Source organism: Lygodium microphyllum, chromosome 20 (assembly GCF_053477565.2).
Source record: "Lygodium microphyllum isolate KBCC chromosome 20, Lygodium_microphyllum_v1.1.10, whole genome shotgun sequence".
Classification (NCBI taxonomy): domain Eukaryota; kingdom Viridiplantae; phylum Streptophyta; class Polypodiopsida; order Schizaeales; family Lygodiaceae; genus Lygodium; species Lygodium microphyllum.
Window position 1 is genome coordinate 28,045,188 of NC_141154.1, and position 23,820 is coordinate 28,069,007.

Consider the following 23,820-nt stretch of genomic DNA (forward strand, 5'->3'; position numbering starts at 1 on the left):
CTCCCACAATCTGGGTTACATTATCAGTTCTATCAGCATTTGCTATGTTGTAGACCTTGCTTGACTACCTGCAAACCAATATCTTCTTAACAGTTCAACTTTAGCCCGGAACTGTTTATGACAGTTTTTTGCAATTAATTGCAGTAAAAACCAGGGTATTTCAGCCCACTAACAGTCCAAATCAGCTCACACCAAGTGGCTTAACCTGTGAGTAAAGTAGTCAGTGCAAATACTATGTATTCACTTCGATTTGAACTCCTGCAACCTCACTGCCAAGGTACATATCTGCAGTCTAAAAACTATAATTCTGTGAGTGACCAGCAGTGATTTCAAGCCCAAAACTGAGTGATATACATGTCATACATGTCCCAAACCTTCATAGACATCTGCTAGTACATGTAGCAATCCGAGCATAACCAATGGGGCACACATCAGTGCATAGATAGCAGGTATAAGTATCAAGCCTTCTGCTTACAAATTGCAATTAGAAACTTCTCAGTAAACCAAAGTCAATCTAGCTCCAAAACAGTCTCAAATCATGTCAAACATTCACTTTGAAGTGTTAGGTTCAATACATGAGCATTCGAGTAACTATAGGCATCCTGTCTTCATGAATCCAATTCATAGATTGCATTTACTACTTGCAACCACTGAGACAATGTCACTACAGTAATCACCAGCCTTAGACTTCAACTTCCATGATCCCTTGATGCTCAGCCCAATCCATAAACCTCCAGCATACATATCACATGTCATACTTATGATAAATCCCAACCAAGTGTTATGTAATGCTTCAATGGAAGCTAATGCTTTCTGCCGACTGTTTTGAGACAGGTTTCCAGCCTGTTACACTTCCAGATTTGAGTACTTCCTTCAAGAAATTTCAGCTCAAAGGCATGAGAACTGATACATATGTCTTCCAGAGTGCTCCTTGGCTCCAATGAGGTCCATAAATCATATCAGAGAGCTTCAAGCTCCAATCAAGTTCAGATACAAGCTGCCCTATCACTGTTTATAGCTGAACTGCTATTATTTCAGATCTCTAGATCAGATCTGTAGCTCATAACTGAGCATACATCCAAATGATAGCATGCCAAGACCTTCAACCACCTTCCAAGGTGTATAGGCAAGCTGTAGATTACCTGAGGAGCTGCAAATGCCTTGTGTTGCAGGTGAATATGCCTTCAGCCACAGCAGGCGCAAACACGCAGACTGGCCTGATCTCTGCTGCTGCACATTTTTCTTATTATTATAATGATAATGCACTCACTGGTGCTCAATCAGTCCTTCGAAGACTCCTCAGCAAGCCACAGCTCCTGCTTCAAGCAATGAGACTCCAATGCTCCACAATACATACCTCTGTGAGACCATTGATGAAAAATGACTGTCAGTCCTCTTCCTTTCCAGCTCTTCAGGTCAATCTTCAAGTCTTCTTCTTGAGTGCATTCCACCAGTGAGCCCATTCATGGCTCTGATACCATGTTAGATTTCATGGATGCAGTAAAGAGAGCAACACGGAGTGAAGCAACATGCTTCCTCTCTCTATTCTACACATTATTCATTCAGCACACACTTAGTGCATATACAACCTAAGGTCATAAAGACCATTCACACTAGAAGTAGAACTGACTTATTTAATGTACCTAACTGATCTAGCCAGACTAGCTATGTCCAGCTCATGTCGGTCAAACACACATGAACGAGCTTGATATTCTAACATAATAGGCTTGTCCATGTGGGAGCTTTTGCATCCGTGGTTGATGCCTTTGTGTTCTCCCCTTTTGGTTTGGATGAGTCCCCTTTGCAGTATGCTATGACAACTTCCAGCTCTTCTAGTCATGCAGACAGTCCTCTTGATGAGCATGTTCTCTCTGATGAGAGTTCCCATGATTCTTTGAGCTTATTGGATGTATTGGACAGTCCTACTCATGCTATTACAGAGCAGTTGTCCTCTTCTACAGGTTTTACAGGTTCTGTTTGCTTTCATTGTGGAAAGATAGGGCATGTGAAGCGTAAACGCTTCAAGTGGATTAGAGAGTAGAAAAGATTGCGCTGCACTAGACATGAAGCAGAGTTAGTGATACAATAGGTGAGACCACAGTTGATAGTGGTATGGTGCTTTTAGTTACCCATGATGATGCAGCTGAGCCTAGATTCCTGGCATCATGTTACCCTGCAGATTACTTGCTCAGTGATACGGTCTATACCTTTGATTGGATTTTAGATAGTATGGCATCTTGTCATGTTACTCCACCTAGAGCTTGGTCCTCTTCTTACAAGGAGGTTGACGGATGTATTTCTTTGGGCCTTGAGCAGGATTGTCATGTTATTGGTACAAGGGATATACACTTGGCTTTGCCAAATGGGTCTTCTCTTATGCTCCGTGATGTCTTGCATATACCTACGCTCAGTAAGAGCTGATCTCTGTCAGTCAGTTGCATGGTGCAAGATATTATGTTTTTCTTGGGGATAATTCATGGTAAATTTGTTGTGTTTGCTTGGTATTGGCCAGAGGTGCTAGATATGGCAGTGATTATGTAGTGCATGTCTCTCGTGTGGGAGATTCTATGGTTGCAGTTACGCAGATACCACATGCATTGTTATGGCATTGTCACCTAGGCCATGTATGACACACTGAGATGGATGCTTTATATGTTATGGGCTTATTGCGTGCTCTTCCCCATGCTACTTGCCCTCATTGTACTCATGGTCCGTGCAGAGCCTCTTTGGCTTATAGCGATCGTGTGAGGCATGCTCCTCTAGATCTAGTCCACGTTGCAGTATATGGATCTATGCCTTCCCAGTCACTTGGTGGAACGTTGTATTTTGTGACCTTCATGGATCATGCTACCCACCATGTTTGGGCTTACCCTTTGGTACGGATTGAGGATGTTGTTACTATGCTTGATAGGTTTATGGATTCTGTTGTGGTAGCATGCCTAGATACTTGCAGATAGATTATGAGAGTCATGCTATCTCTCCTAGCATACGGATCTCTTGTCAGCAATATGGCATTGATTTCTTATACCCACAGTATTATGGGATTGCTCATGGCATGTGCTTGACTTTACAGGAAAAGGTTGCTTATATGCTTACCACATCTAGGTTGTCTTATGGCTTTTGGGCTGAGGCCCTTATGATAGCAGTCTACTTGGTTAATCGGACATCGTGTTTCTCTTTGGATGTTATTACTCTGCATGAGGCATGGAGTGGCATGAGACCCTCCTATGATCACTTGAGGATGTTTGGCTGTCAGGCATCTCTCAATATGCCACATGAGCCTATGTCACGCAGATGCATACTCCTTGGTTATGGAGATGGTGACTTTATAGCTTACAGGTTTTGGGATTTAGATGCCAGCAAGTTCTATGTAGCCATCATGCTATCTTTTATGAGACGCAGAAACCTCTAGGGCCTCTTGATGCTCATTCAGTGCGCTTTATGGCTGATTCTACAGCTGTATGTTAGTCTTTCGCTTTGTTGAGGCCGCATACTATCTTGAGACCCCGTTTGACTTGTGTTTGGGATGCTTGCCCTCCTTCAATGATTGACTTTGGAGAGTTTGGATGCTCTCTATTTTCTTGTATGTGCCACACTAATGTGCTACTCTGATGATGATGATGTACAACCTTGCACTCATGAGTTGTGCTAGATTGCTCTATTGTATGGAGCTATAGGATCACTTGCCTCTTGGATGTCTTGGACTTGGAGATTCCCGACACTTATTGCATAGCTCACTTTTCGATTGGGCGTTGGGTGAGATATCATGATTCCTCTCCTTGTCTCTTTTCTTTTGTTTTGTTTTTTCACTCCCTGTCCCATTGGCCTTTTAGTGGGAGGTTGTTGGGGTAAAAGGCTCTTGGGCCTGCCCATGTATAGTGACCGCCCATATTCTTTATTCATATATATATATATATATATATATATATATATATATATATATATATATATATATATATATATATATATATATATATATATATATGAAAGTGTAATAAGGCTATCATAACATTGTTGACAGCACCTACATTGTGTATGCTCTTCTCTCCCGCGTCTCCTATATCCCTTTTGGGATGGAGCTTGGAGCTTGAGGACCAATCTTGCTTGAGCTTGCACCTTGGATCTTGGAGCCACCAGAGTGCTTGAGGGAGGAGGAAACTCGATTGAGCATGAAGGTAAGCTCACTTCACTTGTAGGTGCGAGAGTGTGCATTGCTATATTAGAGATAGCCATTGCACTTGGCTTGAAACACTTGAAATAATAAGTAGTCCATGGGTCTTGGTGGTTAAGTGTGAGTGCCCACATTTTGTTCTATTTTTGAGACCAATGGATTCAAGATTTACATGCTTGCGCACTTTAAATCTAGTATTGAGATACGGTTTACTTGGAACCGATGCTAGAGATAGGTAGGAAGTAAGGGAGTTGAAGAGGTATTTGATCTCCTTTGCAAGTAATTTTTGGCTTTTTAGATTTAGGTAAGTAGGTTGGATTAGAGTAAGTGGTTGCTTTTGAGTTGGATGCATTTAGGTAAGGGAAAAACAAGGAAAACAGAGAAATATACAGTAGGGTTTCTTGTGTAATAGTAGGACCAAAATAGGACAAAAAAGAGAGCTTCAAGGCATTAAGATGGCAAAGAGAGAGAAGGGGGAGATAAAATATTAAGAAAAGAGGAGTTTAAGAAGCCAAGAGGATAGGGGGAGAGCTCATTTCTCATTTTTGAGTTGAGGGAGAGAGCTTGAGAGAGAGAGATAGAGCTACAAGGCTAGAAACCATTTTGTGCTTGACAATATTCACCACCATGCCTTTGAGTGTGCCTTCATGTTGGATAATTTCTTCTAGGATTATAGTTGAGATATTGATCAAGGTGTGAGTGTGAGATTGATTTTGGTCGTTTTCGAACTTTCGGCTCTACACTTGGATGAATCCACAGTCCTTCAAGTCCCACTACAGCTTGGACAACCTGAGTCCCTAGTCCACTTGGACGAACCATACCAGTCCTCGGATGGCTAGCCTTGGCATTGGAAGAATTTGGACTCCAAAAATAGTCCACTCGGATGCTCAAACATTTAGCCTCGGACGGTCGAGCATCGATTCACTCAAATCACTTAGATTTTGATGGGTTCGCACTCGAACATTATCACTCAAACAAACTCTGCAAACTCCACATTCTGGCAAATCAGACCCATCCTAGGGCATGCAAAGCCTAAGCACAAGCTAGACAATACCCCCTAGGCCTCTATATGTGTAGAATGGCTCATAGGGCCACCTGACTCACGAATCACAACCTAACGATACAAAAAACAACTGGGATAGTCACTAACCCTCAGCCGCATATCCCAATAAAGACCTGAACTAATTGATCAAACCTATTATCCCTTAGACCACACATCTAGAATGTCATTGAGACCAAAATGAGCCAACTAGAATGTAATGATGTGCATGAAAGGATGAGAAAAAGTGTGTGCTGCAATGTATTGTTTTCATTGAGTTCGCACACTACATCAACTAAACATTTAACATGCACCAAAAAAGCTGAAAGCTTGATTTTTCACAGCCCACATTGAGGAATGTCCCACTAGCATCTAAGTACATGTAACATTGAGGATTTTTTTTGAATAATAAGGAATTCACAAAAGATAAGATAAGCTGAACAAAACCACTAGTAGGAGGAGACCCCCAAGCATCGATTAGTGGCCAAGGACACCAATTAGTGAATACTAAGAAGCTTGAATAGTCAAGCCACTTAGGGAGCAATAGCAACATGCACGATTAGGGATGCAGCTCTAGAGGGGTTTTGATGCTGATTAGTTGCTGATAACATATGAAACTCTCATCTATTTGTTTTTGCACACCATATAGGACATTTATAAATTAAGTTTAAAGGGGTCAAGCAGCACGAGGATGCTCCGAGCTGACCCTTAGCGACGAAGCATGACATGTAGGTTGAAACCATGGAAAGAAATGTTTGTTGCACTTCACAATGTTGATTTATAAATCATAAAATATTTGAGCACTATGTCATTCACAATTGCATTGCACATATCACATGGTATTGGTTTCTTTTACATATGACCCACACTGACTTGTGAGACATCGAGACTGTAGGTTTAGGCATTTGGGTTCCTTGTGAAATTGTTAAGTGAGGAGATATCTTATCTCCTAGAATGTTCTTAAAATAAGAGTGGAGTTTGTGACGCCTGTCTTATTTGTGTTAGCGGCGCATCGAGGGGCCAATCCTCGAGGTGTAGGAGAGTTGTAGTGGGGCCACGATATTTAGTCGAGGGGTGCCTCCTTATGTTTGTGCTTACGAGGTATATTATACCGATCTACATGTAGGGAATACCTCTGAGGAGTGTGGGGAAAGCTTAATCGTTGGACTACAATTCAAAATAAATGCGAGATTCACGATATCAGTTAGGGCAGTGTGTCCCTTATATACTCCTAGCCATCGTGAGGCTGAGGGGGTGTGGTTTTTTGGGCATAGAGAGGCCCGCCTAGTGCTTATAGCCAGTGTCAAGACTTTTCTAGGTCCCTACAAGTGGTGCATTTTTTGGGGGCCACTAATAAGTGGCAGTCTTTGAATCTCGATTGGGACCAATTCATTAGTGTATGCCAAAAATCTGTGAGCTAGAGTCACAAGACCATCAAGCTGAGCTTCAAAAGCAAGAAAGAGCTAGAGGGCAGGCCAAAATAATTAGAAGATATTCTCTGCAAAGGAGTGGTCCAATATCCTTACAAGGGCGGGGTCTTAGTAACCTTGGGCTTGACACATAGTCCGTTATTAGGGGGACGAAGCTCTAGTACCCCCCCTCCCCCTTTCAATCAATCCACCGTCCACTTCAAGTGGGGTGAAAGTTCTGATTGTTCAAACTCCTTTAGCAAATCTGGTTGTTACCATGGCGGGGAAACCCATTGCGGTTCCTGCTGGAATGGCGGATTTTCCAACCTCAGGGTTTTCTCAGCCCCTTTTTAATGGGTTAGTAGAGGAAGACATGGAACTTCACATCAATGAATTCCAGAAGTTAATGTTAACTATTGAATTAAAGATGAGGGACACTTGATGGTGTTCTTCAACATGACTCTGAAAGGATGAGCTATAGTGTGGTATCACAACCTAGAGGCTGAAACCCTAACTATGATCGACTTATTCTTTGCGGCCTTTTGAAGAGAGTTTGCCCTTGAAAGGGGAGGTCAGTATTGGCTACGTGTCCTTAATATTACACGTCAAGAACCTCACGAGAATGTCCGTGGGTATGCTAAGAAACTGAAGGAGGTATTTCATAAGTTGCAAACCTTATTCCTATTCTAGCTATTATTCAGTTGCAATATTTTTTGAATGGGCTAGACTTTAACATTCAAATGTAGTTGAGTAGTGTTACTCTTGTTGATATTGATAAAGCTATTACACGAGCATAAGAGGTAGAATCATGATTACAAGTGGCTTATGCCTCTAGGTCAAACTAGAATCCGAGTTCAGGGTTTGGAAATACTTTAGTGCTAATGCATGGAGGTCAAGGGATGCTCATGAGTCCTCCTAATGGGAGAGGAAGCATAATTCCAAATGTGCCCATGTTGCTAGCTCCTCCTAGCGTGACCATGCCTATGGCTAGTTAGATGGCTCCACCAACTATTAGAAGCCCAATGATAAATCCTACCATTATTCCACGGAATAAACAACCAATCCCTAATCAAGTGGTTAGGCCAATAGAATAACAAGTATACGATTCTAGCTATGAGTCAAGTGGTTAGGCCAATACGATTGCAGCTATGAGTCAAGTGCCTAAAATGTCCTTGGCAAAGTTAAGGAATGCCTGACCTTTGGGACACAAGATCTCTGACCCTCCATCACTCCTTGGATGACTTCACAACATGTTGAGACCCTTATTTCCTTACCACTTGTAATTACTTCTATCTCTTATTGCAAATCCTACTAAAACAAAAATGTGTAGCCCAAGAAGAACGCCTACTACCTCTCTATTTTGATATCAATGTTGGAGGGATAGATAATTGTGCAAGGCCCACCTGATGTTAAGGGCCACTCTCTTGCCAGCTTTTTACATGATCCTTTTGGAAGACATGAACAACAACAGGCTCTCAAAGTGTAATCACCCTTTCTTATCTACTACCCCTCTCAATTTAAGAATTAACCAAAAGGGCTACATGCAAATCCATGCATTCCTTAGCAAATCTCTTAGCATCCTCGAAATGTAACTATTGATGAAGAGCATCAAGATGATGTCTATCATGCTCCCTCTTAATGTGTCTCAAAGAAGAAAAAAAAAAGAAAATGAAAAAGAAAAGACCCACGTGAAGCAAAAGGAAATGAACAAAGATCTTTTTCATGTAACATCAAAGTGCTAGAAACCCTACACCTAGGAATTCTCAAGTTAGGTGCATCTATTGGCCTCGATCAACCAGCTTAGTACCTAACCCCCTAGCCCTTCTTGTCCCCCCACTTCACACTTTAGGCACTTCAAGGGCAAGATACACCTAGGGAGTTTACACTCTCTTACGGTTCACACCCATAGCACCTCCCCTTGTACAAAAAATTGGGTCCTCAAGTGTGGGACAACACCACAGGCTTCCCTCAGGCTCAATCCAACTCCCCGCATCATTACATAGTGAGGTAGGCACACCTCCTAGATAGTGCAATGTATTTTCCTTTTCAAGCACATTCAACAATCCGCGATCGACCACTGACTTCAGAGACCCTCATCACCCACTCAATCTACTCTCGACCTCCATAACCTCACTTCCATTTGGTGATGCTTCTTCTCCACGTCCAATCTCCACAAAGCCCCATCATCATCGATCCACATGGCAACCCTTCAACCACTCGAGCCCTCATAAAAAAAGTGCCAGCAAGTACCATGGCACTGGAACTTAGCTATAGGAGGGGGGTTAATGTTAACCCTAGTGCAAAGAAAATTTAAAAAAACATAAGGCAAAGCAGAAAAAGGTGGTGTCGTGCCGCTACGCGCACACCGTGTAAAAAAAATCTAGAGTGTGGCTTCCTTTTAGATTTAGAGAGCCAATGCCACTTTAGGAATTAGTGCTAGTGTCCATGGTTCAAAATATTAGATTTTTTTTGACAAGTTTTTAGCCAATTTTTGATATTCTAGATATTATCTCTTGTAAAAATCCATAAAACTATAGACAACTTCTAGATTAGGATGACAAGTAAACGAAAGCATATAGCTTTCAACCAATTTGAGAGGCCACTTGGAATCAAAAGCTCTTGATGATGGTTCTTCCTATGCTCAAATCCGAAGCAAGGATAATGAACGAGCTTTCCAATTTCTTACTATGTGTGTTAGCCATCATCGAAACAGAGATCGACTATGTGATTATCTCGTGCCTCCTAATGCTCGAGAATTCAAGGGTTTTCGGGCTGCACTACTATAAAAGGAGGCTATGGTAGTGCATCATGTAAAAATATTGAACCTCCTTATGCTACATAAATTGTGTCTCTAGCAAATTTGTATATATGTACAACCAATAGTATGGGTTGTTACAAGTCTGTTCCAGCCATGACTAAAGCTGAAAGAAAATGTTTATGTCATGTAAAAAGGGAGCTGAAAACTTATGACATGATGGCTGAAAATGAAGATATTTCGGGCATTTTTTTGGATTGATTACTGCTGACACATTGGCTGAAATATATGCAGCTGCTCATGCAGAAAACCAGGCTAAAAATCAGTCCATAAAAGTATGTACATTAGATTTTTATCAAACAATTGTAGAATTTGTTGAGCAAGAAGACATTGGTTTACTCAACAAGGCTGAAGCGCAAGTGGAGACAAAAATACAAGATGGTGGATAAGAAAGTCAAACATGTGGCAATCCCACTGCCTCCTAAAAGTGAAGGGCTCGCTGATAGGGCAGCAAATCAGCCAAGTCTTCATAATCCTTCCAACATTGGTCACAAGTTCAAATCTGAAAGTATAAAAGAGCTCAAAATAGGTAAAAGTTCTTTCCTTTCGCCGGCTGAAAAACACTCTTTTATGCAAATGCTAATAAAACATGGAAAAGCTTTTGCATTTCAACCAAGTGAAATAGGCTATGTGGATCCAAATATTGTGGTTCCTATGGTCATTTTTACGGTTCCACATGTGCCTTGGAACCTCAAGCCCATTCCCATTCCAAGGGCATTTACCCAAATTATTGGAACTTCTAAATGAGAAGATCATAATGAAGATTTTAGAACCTTCTTCACAACCTTACTCAAATCTATGGTTTACCGTACCTAAGAAAAATAGATCTTTACGATTCATCCAAGATCTACAGCCTCTTAATCGTGTCACAATCTGAAATGTTGGTTTGGGTCCAATTGTTAATGAGTTTTCTGAAGCTTTTGCAGGTAGAGAAATTTATTCTATGGGCAACCTATATTTAGGATATGACCAATTTCAGCTTTCATTAGAAAGCCGAGACATTACCACAATGAAGACACCTTTTGGATTGGTCCGCATGTGCACTCTACCACAAGGTGCAACAAACTTTGTAGCCCATATAATGAATGCCATGAACAAAGTCTTAAGGGACTTTATTCCACAACCTACTCTTCCATTTCTTGATGATGTACCTATCAAGGGATGTGAAGTCAATGATAAGAATGAGGAGCTTGAGGAAGATGGTTGCAGGACATTTGTAGTTAACCATATTTATGATTGTGACATGATTTTGACAAGGCTAGAAGAGGTACATCTTACCCTTTCTAGAGCTAAGTCAATTTTTGGAGTAGAAAAAGTCTTAGTGGTTGGACATCTGTGTGGCCCCTACGGACGTAAACCTTCACCAATCAAGATAGATGCCATTAGCAGAATGTAAGAAAAATGCACAAATATCTCAAAGATTAGAAGCTTTCTTGGCGCATGTGTATTCTATCTCATATGGATATCACATTTTGCTCATGTAGCCGAAAATCTTTATCAATTATTAAGAAAAGGCCAAAGATTCTCTTGCAATAAAGAGCATACTCTCACTATGCTTAAATTAAAGAAGTTGTTAATTTGAACCCCCACTCTTAAAAGGGCTGATTATTGAAATGGTCAACCCATCATCCTTATTGTGGATACAAGTCATATTGGGATAGGATGGGCTATTGGCCAAGAGGATCTTGAAGAAAACAGGTATGCAATTCATTTTGGAGCAAAAGCTCTCAATGAACGTCAAAGGAGGTATACACAAGTAAAAAGGAAATTGTGGGGAGTTGTAATAGCATTAAAGTGTGATCATGAATACTTTATAGGTGCTTCTGTAGTGGTAGAAACTGATTGTCTTCCACTCTTGGGCATGATTGCCAACTGCTCTACACCCGACATTGCTATGCTAAGATGGATTGCATATATTGAGTTTCTCAACCCCGAATTAAAGCATATTGTAGGAAAGGAAAATCCAGTTGCTGACATGCTACGGGCAATATATGAAAATGAAGAAGAGCTGATGGAAGAAGATGAAGCTGAGGAATCTATACTTGCTAAATCTCATTCCATGGCTCCTGAAAATATATTTTTAATTGTTGCATATACTGGTCCAAAGCTGAAAACAACAGGATGGTCAACTAGAAGCCAGCATGCTCATTGCATTGCTCAAGTTCTAGTTCATTTCCTTGAAGAAAATTATGAAGAAGATTGGTTCAGCCAATATTTGAGCACAATGAAGAAGAAGGAGACTTGGACTGATGAGGAGTTCAATCATATCAAGAGGAAAGCTTATGGCTTTTTTCTTAAAGAAGGACATCCATGGAAGCATGCAAAGAAGAAGAAAGGAGCGTCTATCTGAGTTTTAGGTAACAAAAGATTGCAACAATAGGTAATGAAGGAATTTCATGAAAGCCTATGGGGTGGCCATAGAGGCATATGGGAAACCTTTAGTAAAGTCAAAGAAAAATATTGGTAGAAAAACATGTATCGGAACATAGCACATTTTATTGAAACCTATTATGTGTGTCAAATGTATTCTATGGTCAAGTATCGAGATGGGTTCCAACCGTTGGTTACAACCGACTTATCCCTTGCCTATACATCATAGATGGGTTATTGATCTTGTAACCATATCTACAGGAATATGGAATATGCAGTATTTAGTGCTTGCAAGAGAGGATCTAACCAATCAAGTTGAAGGCAAAGCCTTAACAACCAAATCCACTCAAGTTGTTTGTCATTTTTTGCTTGAAGAAGTATTTTGTAGATATGGTTGTGTAGGTAAAGTAACTACAGATAGAGGAGAGTTGGATGCTAATGAGGCATGCAAATTCTTTGCTCAATTGGGTATTGAGTTGGATTTAACATAAGCCTACAACCCTGAAGGCAATGGAAAGAGTGAGAGAGGTCATCAACCTATTCTCAAAGCTCTAGCAAAGTCTTGTAGAGGAAATATCAAAGAATGGCTTAAATGCTACCTTTTGCATTATGGGCTGACTGGACTACTCACAGTTCGGTGACTAGCTATATGCCAGCTGAACTTATGCACGGACAACAACCAATTATTCCAATTGAAGAATCTATTCTCACATGGAGTCTTCTAGCTTGGGAGGAAGGCATCAATAGAGAAGAGTTGTTCACTTTGCGCATATGCCAAATAGAAAGAAGGCCTGAAGATGTTAAAATAGATACTGAGAAGCTAAAGACAGCGAGACTAAAGAACAAAAGAAGATTTGATAGGTGACATCGACTTCGGCCAAGAGCTATTCAAGAAAATGATTGGGTACTTGTTTATGATGGCAGCCTAGACAATCAATACAGTGCTTCTACAAAGATGGTAAAGCATTGGTTTGGCCCATATGTGCTAAAGGTCGTTTATGACAATGCCACATATTCATTGTGGCTGAATTGGATGGGACTAGCATAAAGATACCCGTAGTTGGAAAAAGAATCAAGCTCTTCAAATGAAGAGAAAGTTCAACATATGAGTTAGAAGACTTGAATATAATTCAAGAGCATGAAGACATAGAGGAAGAAGAAGAAGCAGAAGATGAAGACATTGACATGGCAGAAGATGCTTCTTCTAACATTGCAAATCCGTAAGACTTTGGCACATGCCAAAGGATGTGCAGGTTAGGAGTGGGTGGATGTTGTATTGCTATGTAGACACCGTGTAAAAAAATCTAGAGTGTGGCTTCCTTTTAGATTTAGAGAGCCAATGCCACTTTAGGCATTAGTGTTAGTGTCCATGGTTCAAAATGTTAGATTTTTTTTGGACAAGTTTTTAGCCAATTTTTGATATTCTAGATATTATCTCTTGTAAAAATCCATAAAACTATAGATAACTTCTAGATTAGGATGACATGTAAAAGAAAGCATATAGCTTTAGCCAAATTGAGAGTATTTTATGTAAAAAGAGAGATTGATGAAATCGCGGGATGCGCGATCGTTGTTTTCATGCAGTGAACAACACTCCAAAGTGGGAGATGAAGAAGGAGTGATTTGGTATAATTTTGGCGAGGTGTCCTGGTATTTAACCCCCCTTTTGGAGCCAATGGAGACATGAGATTGGCGATCTGAGCAACATAGAGGAATGTATTATTTTGTACACATTTATGTCTATTAGAGTTATATCTTCTCATAATGTTGAAAGAAACTGCCAGGCTTCATCTCTGTTAGTATTCTTCTACATTTTGTAATTCTTTTTTTTTAGTATTCTTCTACGTCTTCAATTTCTTCAAACCCCTTCTCTTCCATCTACTCCTCTCCCTAAATCTACCTTCACCATGCTATCTCTTATCTTCAAGAACTTAGCTTGAAACCTTCAACCCTTCTCTTATCTCTACCATCTCCGGAGTCTAAGCTCTTGAAACCCCATACATTCTTCTCTTGCCAAACCCCTGAGGTGACCTTCAACCCTACGCACTAGGACAGTGGCCCGGCTGAAGAAATAGGAGAAAAAAAGGCCAAAAGCGCAAGGACAACCTTAAAAGTTTAGAGCAAGTGGAAAATAGGAAAGACACATTTTAAATGTAAAGGCACACCCTAAATTTTTGTAAGAGAGTGCCAGGCTCCCTCTTATGCAATTTGTAAATGTAGACATGTATGGATGAATGCACAATGTAAATAGTAAGGGAATAGAAAAAGACAACCTAGCCTAAAATAGTCAATCATATAAAAAAGAGATGGGTGCCTAAAGGGGATTGGGGCTTACATAAAAGGCAAAAAATGAATGAAGAAGCCCATTCTTCTGTGTGGCTAAAACTAGCTCTCCTCCTCCTCCTCCTCTTCTTCTTCCTCTTGTTCTTTCTTGCTTGTGCTTGTGAGCGAGTGTGTGTGTGTGAGGGTGAGGGATTGCATTGGAGAAGCTCTTTGTTTTCTCCTCTCTTCTTCTTCTCTTCTTTTCTCTACTATTGTCTTGTGCACAGCAATGGAGCATGGAGCTTTGAGCTTGAGGATCGGGCTTGCTTGAGCTTGTAGCTTGGATTGTGGAGCCACTGAAGTGCCTGAGAGGAAGGATGAAACTTGATCGAGCATGAAGGTAAGTTCACTACACTTGTAGGTGTGAGAGTGTACATGTCTATATGAGAGGTAGCCATTTCCATTGGCTTGAAATGCTTGAAATAATAAGTGGTCCGTGGGTCTTGGTGGTTGAGCATGATCTCCCACACTTGTGGAAGTGGTTAGGATGGTCTTTGAAGCCTCAGTTACGCTCGATACCATACTAATGGCTTATATATATATTGGAGGTGATCTTGTGATTCCAGAGAATGAGGATTTGTCTTGGTATGTGGGGGATATTATTTTGCAAGTTGTTCATTATGTTTGACATCAGAAGATAAGAATAGATGAGAATTTTCAAGCTTATTCATTCAAAGTGGCTTACTACCTTGAAATTTCTAGGATCCAATGATAGATTCTATTGCCTTGATTCCTTGATAATTAAAAGCCTCTGCATGTCTACAAAATGATAACCAACAGAGGGAAGAAGTTTTAGTCCATATTTCTACACAATCTCCTGTTGACACATCCTTCTTTGAAGCTTACAATCATTGATCTGTTTTAGGTCCATTAATACCTTCACTTGTTTATTATCAATAGATGGCCCATAGATTTGATTCTTTTAATAAGGCTTTGAATGTTGAATTCTTAGCCACTTTGGGGGATTGATCTATGTTCTCCTTATTGAAGTGCAAGATCAATATCTATGAGAATTTCTTAAATTGCCGTTTGAGTTGCTTTATTGTAATTAGCTGAAAATCAACATTACCCTGAACTCCCTCTAAACGAATGAGTTGTCTATGCATGATAAACTCCATGTAAAGCTGAGAGAAGCCCACAATAATTTTTCCCAGGGTGTTTAAGCCAATCACAACCCAAGACAACACCAAATATAGGGGACCATTTGAGCATATAGGTGTGCTCATTTCTTCATCACTATTTGCCACTTGTACTTTAAGAGGGTGTCATAATTTTATAGGAAAACATTTCAACCTATCAATGGCTATTTTATTGACAAAACTATGTGTGATATCACTGTTTAACAATCAGTACATACTTTTTATTAATTTTTTCCTCGAATGCATAGTGCGTTGGGGCTCTTAGAGCCTGACCATGTGTCCATATAGATGGAACAAAGGGATCTGGTAGCTTGAGGAGGTGTAATATGAGTGATCAAATCAATACCATTAGGCAAGCAATCACATGGGTCAAAGGGAAACTCGTTCTCCAAGTCATAAAACTATTCTTGATGCAAGTCCTCTACATAGTTCTCATTTTCAACATATATTGAGTTATTTGCAACATTTAGAGCATGTGATTTCTCATCTATATTTTTCTAATTCTCCATAACATACATGTTCTGAACCTTGATTGTTGCTATTTTATAGGGCATTTTGAGGCATGATCCTCTCAACAATTAGAACATAAGCCATTTTCTTTTGGATCCTTCACAACATCTAGTGAGATGAATTTCATTAGTACCATCATCTTGCCAACCACTCCTTTTCCATGGGGAATACAAGTACTTAAACCATGTGCATTTTAAAGTCTTCCTAATCAATGAAATGGTGACCATGTGTGGGAAAACCCTTCCAAATGGAGAGAAAGACTATTTTCTGATCATCAATGTGTGGGTAGATTCTTCTGAGTCTAATGAGGATGGTGATTTCCTATTGTACTTGGTAAGAATGATCTTATCACACATGGGATTGAGGTCTTGCTACCCATACATACCATCTTACACATTTATCACATGCTGTTCATTATAATAATGCTACCCATGAATGCCATGACTTTGCACCAAAGTGGTGGCTAATTGGGCTACAAGAGTGGTGAGTTGGTTCAATGTGTGTTGAATCCTAGAGTTGGAGAGGGTCATTTACTCAATCACTAGGTCAATCTTAGAGAGTATGTGACAATGGTTGGCAATCACGTCATTGTGCCACTCTATGTGATGGAGATCATGCTAGCATAAAGTATAATTGAGCATACTATAAGGGTCCATATCAGACACCTCTTCTTACATTTCACCATTACAATCTTGGACAGAGCTACGTTCATCATTTATTGATTCTTGAGAGTCCCTAATATCATATTGGACCTTATCTTGGGCCTTTTCTTTGCCTTTATGCCCTGCTATCTTAGTTCAATAGAATCCACTATTAGTAAAATGGGTGTAACTTTTGGTAGAGGTAAATATGATTTTCAATTTTTTAAAATTCAAATCAAATAGGACAACAACCTCTTCCAAATGAGTTATTAAGGTTTATGACAAAAAATGATCAAACAATTCTACAATGAAGTCTCTATGACTCTCTTAGAGCGGTTTGCACCCTTGATGTCCACGGTGATCTATGTGCACAAAAATAGCAATATCTCCTAGAGTGTAACTTTGATCAAGGAGATTTTTTATTCAAATTGAAGGGGATGTTACCCTCTTCTATAGGATTCCTTTCCAAATTCAATAAAAAAAGTCTATAGTAAGCTTTTTATGACTATTTAGAGATTCTTGCAACTAGCACATTATCTGTCCTAGCCCAATGATCATTGTTCGAATGGCTTATAGGTTAAAAAGAATAAGCATCATGATATCCAACATACATGACATATTGAGCATGATTCCTCATTTCTCTAAGCATCAATGTATTCTACAAGAGTAGGATGTATGAATACCTTAGTGCCATATATCCTGCATTGACTCCATACACATCATGTGACATACATAGATACCTTTGTCAATGCATGTGCCTCATATTTGGATATATTTAATTACAAATGGAGGAACCACTAAGTATACATGAACATGTACACAAGTATTAGGCTTGGATTACAAGGAAGTGGGCAAAGTCCCCCCTAGGTTGGATGGTGCACTCCTTTAGGGTCTTAAGTGGTAAGGGAGGATCATGTCTCTTTTAGCTTACCACCTTGCCTGACATCGGCCTTTTTCCTCGATTGGCCAAAGTATACATGGTGGAAAATTTTAATTAAGAAACCAATATGAAATTCATGTAAGAAAAGAAACTTTGGTCCTTTTCATTAAGTGCATGGAATGGACAATGGTTTGGGTGGGAGAGGGCTTACCTTGGTAACAGTCCATTGACTCACTGGAGTCTAGATGTCAACTTACTCTTATACAATGTCTTAATAATTTCTTTTAGGATCACAAAGTAATATTAGGGGTAAGCATAACAAAATGATGAAATTTCCCATGATTAATTGCATCCCTCATGCAATGATAAAGATAATCAAACTATTAATTTTAGTTGGATAGCATTCATTTTGTGAAAAACTCTAATTATAAGGCAAGATTCAATCCTCAGGTCTCTCCAACAAGTGGATTTAGCTCAACAATTGGAAATGAGGAAGAAAGGACTAAGAATGAAAGGAGTACCTTGTAGTAATCTTGATGTAGGTTGCCTTCACAAGCCATATGCAAATCCCTTTTCAAGAAGCTCCAATAACTCTCCCATGATTGGTGGATGGACTTTGCTTCCCGAATTCATACTCTATAATTCCCAGATGAGATTCTTGATTGTCAATCAGCTCCAATTCTTCAATTCTTGATCCAATGTGAGCATGAGATGACTATGGGGAGCTTCAAGGTTCAATTTATGATGCCTCTTAAAGGAATTTGAAGCTTCAAGAAGTGGCCATGGCTATCCATGGAGAGACCCTCTTCATCCTTATCTTAATCCTTCCAATTCAGCCTCCAATTCTTCAATGTTCAAGAGAGCTTGTGTGTAGGGAAGTAACCGTGATGTTAAATAAGCTAAAGTCCTTCAGTTAGAGTTAGCTTGATTGAAGAATCCATGGTTGCCCCAAAAATGTCCACACTTGATGTGTATTAGGGTCTCAGAGATATAGGAGCTCCCAAGATGGAGAAAATAGGTTAAATCTTAGATCAAGAGTCTTCAGATCATTGCTTAAAGACAAGGAAAAGCAGAGTTTCATGATGGTTGATGCTAAAGGGGCTCTAAAGAGGGGTATAAGAGGACCATGCTAATCAGCATGATTTGCGTTAAAAAATGTAGGGGGTGTGTGAAGGCCACACATTAGAGTTGAGGCACTCAAATCAGTGCTCAAACTCAAGTTTGGGATGCCAAGAATCCTTTTCTTATTGTCGTTGTTTTCTTGGATGAGGGGGGAGAAAGATCTTGGAGGTTATTGGCTAGGAAATCCATGGTAGCTCTCAAGAAGCTTGGGGGGAACAAGAAGACTCACTTTTGAAAAAGTAATTATAGATACAAACTTCACTAACTCTTTTGAGTCCTTCTTGGCAAGTTACCTCATAAATATTGATTGTGAGCTAAAAATGGGCTGCCATTTTCACCCCTTTGCCTCTAGATTTGTCAAAGTCTCCTGCCATAGCTTGTGTGGTCTTCAAGAAAGTTACCATTACTACAAGATATAGGCCTTATATCGACGTTTAAAGAGATGAAAATGAAAATAAAAAAATTTTCCCCTGTCGTCGCAAAAAGCTTCGTTATTGGCGACGCCATAGAACAGTCGGTATTGGCATTGCTATCCGCGTTGGTATTGGAATCGCTATCAGTGTCGTGCGATGCTGATAGCAATGCCAATATCGATGCTAATAGCGACGGTTTGTGACGTGTATAACGATGCTAATAGTGACGCCAGCAGTAAAATTTGTGACGCTAATAGCGATGGTAATAGGGATAATTTTTTTTTTGTGGCAGGGTAGCAAGCTACCTTGCCACATATAGCACTTTGTGCTTTATGAGAGCCATACAAAATAGTTTCTGCACTACTGTGTACAATGCGCTTGCAAACAAAAACAATGTATACTGAAATCATAAAACTGATACATGAAATAAATACATGATCGCATAAAAAGCGATTGGTACAATCATGATAGGATATCACTAATACATAGATCAGGCGACTTAAAAATAAAGGTGTGTGAGCTCCAGGGATCCAAGGGCGAGCTACGCATCCTTGTCTCTCAAAAGCTTGTCCCGCCACAAAGGAGCATCGAACGGACTCTGCAGAAAAAGAAACAACACATCAATCCACCATACAATAATGCATTCAAATATCTCATGGTAACTACGGACAAGAAAGATGAGCGACTTACAAGGCTGCCGCATCTATACAATCGTTTGATCAATTTAGTGAGACCGTGCCTCTCTGCATATCGAGTCTCAAGGCCAGTCGCGGCGGATCGTGATTTGTAATGGTATGCTGCAAAGAAAACAAAATGATAATTGTTAGAAACATGATTGTCAGTACAAAGAATATTTCAAAAAAATAAACAAGCAAAACAAAAGAAAAACTTACAAAGTCCTTCAAATATGTCCTGTGGCCGCCACTCCCAAGACGATGGACCACTCCGGCCTCGAGTAGTGCCATTGCCACCTCACGCTGCTGACTCCAACGTCCTGGAGAATCTGTAGCCTCCTTTCCCAGTCGACGCCAGTCGTCTACATCTAACCACTCAGGCTTTGCAGCCCCACTCTTGATTGCCTTGCGTGCGTCGGATCGTGATGGGACCTAAAATGGGCCGGCACTGGCTCATGCACTAGCCGGACCTCTATCATGCGCTCAACAACCCCACGGCCTCGTGGCCAGGAGCGTTGATGACACATACATCATCTTCCTAAACATCTTGCATTTTTATCACATATCGTAGTCCAACTCTAACCCAACTAACACTCCTCAGAGGGAGTCCCTAGCACATTGCCCAATGGCACGAAGTACAAACATAGGAGGTCCTCCCATGGCGGCTGACTGCCGCTACCTCACTACGACTCTCCTACATCTTGGGGATTGGCCCCTCGATGCGTCGCTAAACATAAAACACAATATCACACATATTTCCACTCAAGGTACCAATTATTTCGTTCCAGGATGTACCATTTTCCTCACTTTCTTTCCCCTAGGACCCACCGCCTAGCCTACAGCTTGGACAACCTTACTCACTCAACGTTGGTCACGGTCTAGAGAATACAGGTGCTATGCATCCAGGAGGTATTATCTGATACCTTTTATCATTTTATGCTTCATGAAAATTATGAATGTCCATGTGCTCAAACAAAGAAAAATTAGCATTGTGCTTAGTGCAAAAGCATTCTTTCAATGAATTTCTCTAACGCGTAATTGCTACGTTGCATGAACCTAGCACTGAGGAACCCTCGTGCTACTAGATTCTTAATTTTTAATTATCGACCAACCTAAATGGTATGCATAAAAAAACCAGCAAGCTTTCATTATTTCATTTAGCATTTAAACACCTCTTATACACTCTACCCCCTCACCCGTTTAGGTTGTGCATTATTGATCGGTTTAGAGTTTTTTCCATGTTTTTTGTTGTATGGAAAGCAATAAAAACTCACTAGAACAAAAAGGTAGGGCTGAACTGAGGCTAAACCTCATACTTCAGACTCCCCATACATCCATAAACATGAATCTTATTTTTCCTTAATTTTCGGCACTCAAAATCCATTTTTTCCTTTTTTTTCCCATTTTTCCTATTTTTCTTGTATTTTTTCACAATATTAAATGACTGAAAATACAAAATGAGTTGTGGGCTCTGGCCCTTAGGTTCATTTGCAGCAAAAACACAAATTTAGTTGGTGTGCCTTATTTTTTTTCCCATTTTTATGCCCAAAAACCACCATTTTCCCTTGTTTTTCGTCTTTTGCGTGTTTTATTTCACTATTTCCAGCCATACAACAAATGAATCTCTAAAATTTTTAATGATAAACTGATAGCAACCATTACAGACATGATTATATTTAAATATCAGCCCATAGGAACAAATTTCCATGAAGCAAATTGCATAAAAACACCATTTTTCTTTATGAAAAGTATATTACCGTCTTTTGCGGGTTTTTATTTGACGTGCCTCATGACTGATTTCCAGCCATCATTTCACTCCGGAATCAACAATTTATCTTCATCCTGCATCGCGGAGCAATCCCCCTTCGATTGGGCAAGCATCCGTCAATCCTTCTTCATCTTCTTCTCTTCCCACACGTGAATCAGGCCTTGGAGGAGAGAGAGGGAGGAGAGAGAGAGACTAGGTTTTGGTTTCCATCTGCAGGCTACCATTTTACGTGTGGAGGCTGGCGATAGAGAGCGTCAAACTTGCTGAATTATCTTGTGCTGCTGCCTCCATGGCTCTCTGGCCATCACGAAATTGATCATGGGGGGGAGCGTTTTCGGCGCGCTGTCGTCGTCAAAGACAGCCGCCGTTACCATGAAAAAATGAGGGGGGTTCCCTTTGGAGAGGCACCCCCTCACTTCTCCGCTTGGGCACTCTCGTTTTTGGGACATTTGTCCGCCTACTAGCCGGTTTTTTGGCCGTTTAGTCGTACGAACTCCAAATTGTGATCTCAAAATTTATGTGAGCTCATCTCAGAGTGCTGGGCTGGCTGGTAGCTCCACTGACTAGCACAGGCATATGTAAAAAATTACAAAAAATCTTGGAGTGTCGCACGGGCGCCCGTCAAGCCCTTAATGCCTAAAATCGACCCACGTCGAGCTGCTGCCTTCGAGAGTTGATATTTTTCCCTCCATTTCCACATTTTTTTGCTATTTTTAGGCTTGTTTCCCGCTACAAAATCCGGCTTTCATTGGCGACCACAGGATAGGGTGACTCAGCCCGTCGAATCCCACAGTAGATTTGCACAGAACAACCAAAGGAATCATCAAGTTGATACAAAATCGATACATACTAGACACAACACAATGCTCACCCTACCCCCTGACAGAAGCAAGGCATGACATCCACAAGGAGTAGGCCTAGCATAATCTGATAGAAGGTCTGAAGCTAGTCACTAACCAACCGCTCCAACATGGCCAAACTAAAAAAAACTGTCAAAGAGGTTGCCCTAAGTGGTGGTCTGAACTATCTACCTAACTAAGGACAACACAATTAGGAGCTCCTACTAGGCGAGGACTCCTATAGCCTGATCAAGAAGTATTTCCTTTCAGTACATTTCTTCTTTTAGGGTTTTCATTTTCTATACCTGGGCATGTAAAAAGGAGGGAGCTGAGTGTAGTGACCCAAGGAGAACAGGGCATTGGCCTCAGGTCCTATCTCGGTACCTAAGTACCTACCAAGCCCTCGCAAGGCGACACTTAATCCTTTTCTAATGCTCACTTTTATTTTCGCTCCAACCTTCCTTAATTTCTTCTTTTCTAGCAAGATGCCACCCCTAGGAAGACAAGGCATCGGCCCTAGGTCTGACTCGTCCCCAGGAATCTACCAAGTCCTTCGCAAGGCGATGAACAATTGCTTCTAGATTTTTCTTTCTTTTATTTTCTTTGATAAGGGTTAGAACCCCTTTTTACACACCTTTGTATATATTTTTGTTGTCTTTAAGATATTCAGCATTTTTTTCCTTTATCATCTTTATTTTTCTTCTGTAGGCTTCTCTAACTGCCTCACAACTAACAAGAACTCCTAGAATGGTTGCCTAGCAGGCTAGCAGAACAGGGTCACTAGGACTCCCTTCCAAAACAGGTCTTTCAATGCTTAGCAATGTCTTTACAGGAGGCAACGACTACTCAAACCTCCCTCAGACATACTGAACCTAAACCTTGGACTTCATGCCTTGGACGCCGGTCCCCAATAAGAAACGAAAAAACCCCCTTAACAAGTTCACAAACACATATAGCATAAAAACCACAGTACTCATAAAGGAAAGATATCACCTAGATAGGGCCACGAGAAGCTTCCACGCAACAAAAGGCTACTTCCAAGCTCTTCTTCAAACCTGTCTAGCACAAAACTCAAACAAGAAACCATTAACCGCACCTGCACTAAACAGACAACTGGCCCTCTTGGCCTAATGAAATAAAGCACTTCACTACAAAAAAGAATCGGCCCTCTTGGCCTGATGAAATAAAGTAATAACACCTCGCAAAACTGGCCCTCTTGGCCTAATGAGATAAAACAGAATAACACCTACACATCCTTCCCTGGAAGAATCCAGATTTACAATAATAGGCTCCCTCCCAAGGAGGAAAAACAGGCTCGCAGTCCTAAACGAAATGCATAAGGTTATGACCCATCCCTCCTGCATATATAGCAAGAGGCGTACGCATGACATGTTGTCTAATTAACCTATGGGTCCAGAATAATAACAGTAGATTGGTCTCGACAACTCTTTACATCACCCATATTAACCATCGTCTGCCATATATCGCATGCTCTGATAACATTCCCCACAAGCGACTGGGTCCTTTTTCATAATTGATAACAATATCCAAACTAGGACCACAATTGAAGAAAATGTCTTTTTCATAAGCAAGGTTTGCCAGTGAATCCGCTGATTCCAGTAACGTGGAATTAGCTGAAAAGACACTCTCTCAAACTTTTCAAGTAGGGTCATCGCAGTCCGATGATACATACAGAGAATGGGATTCC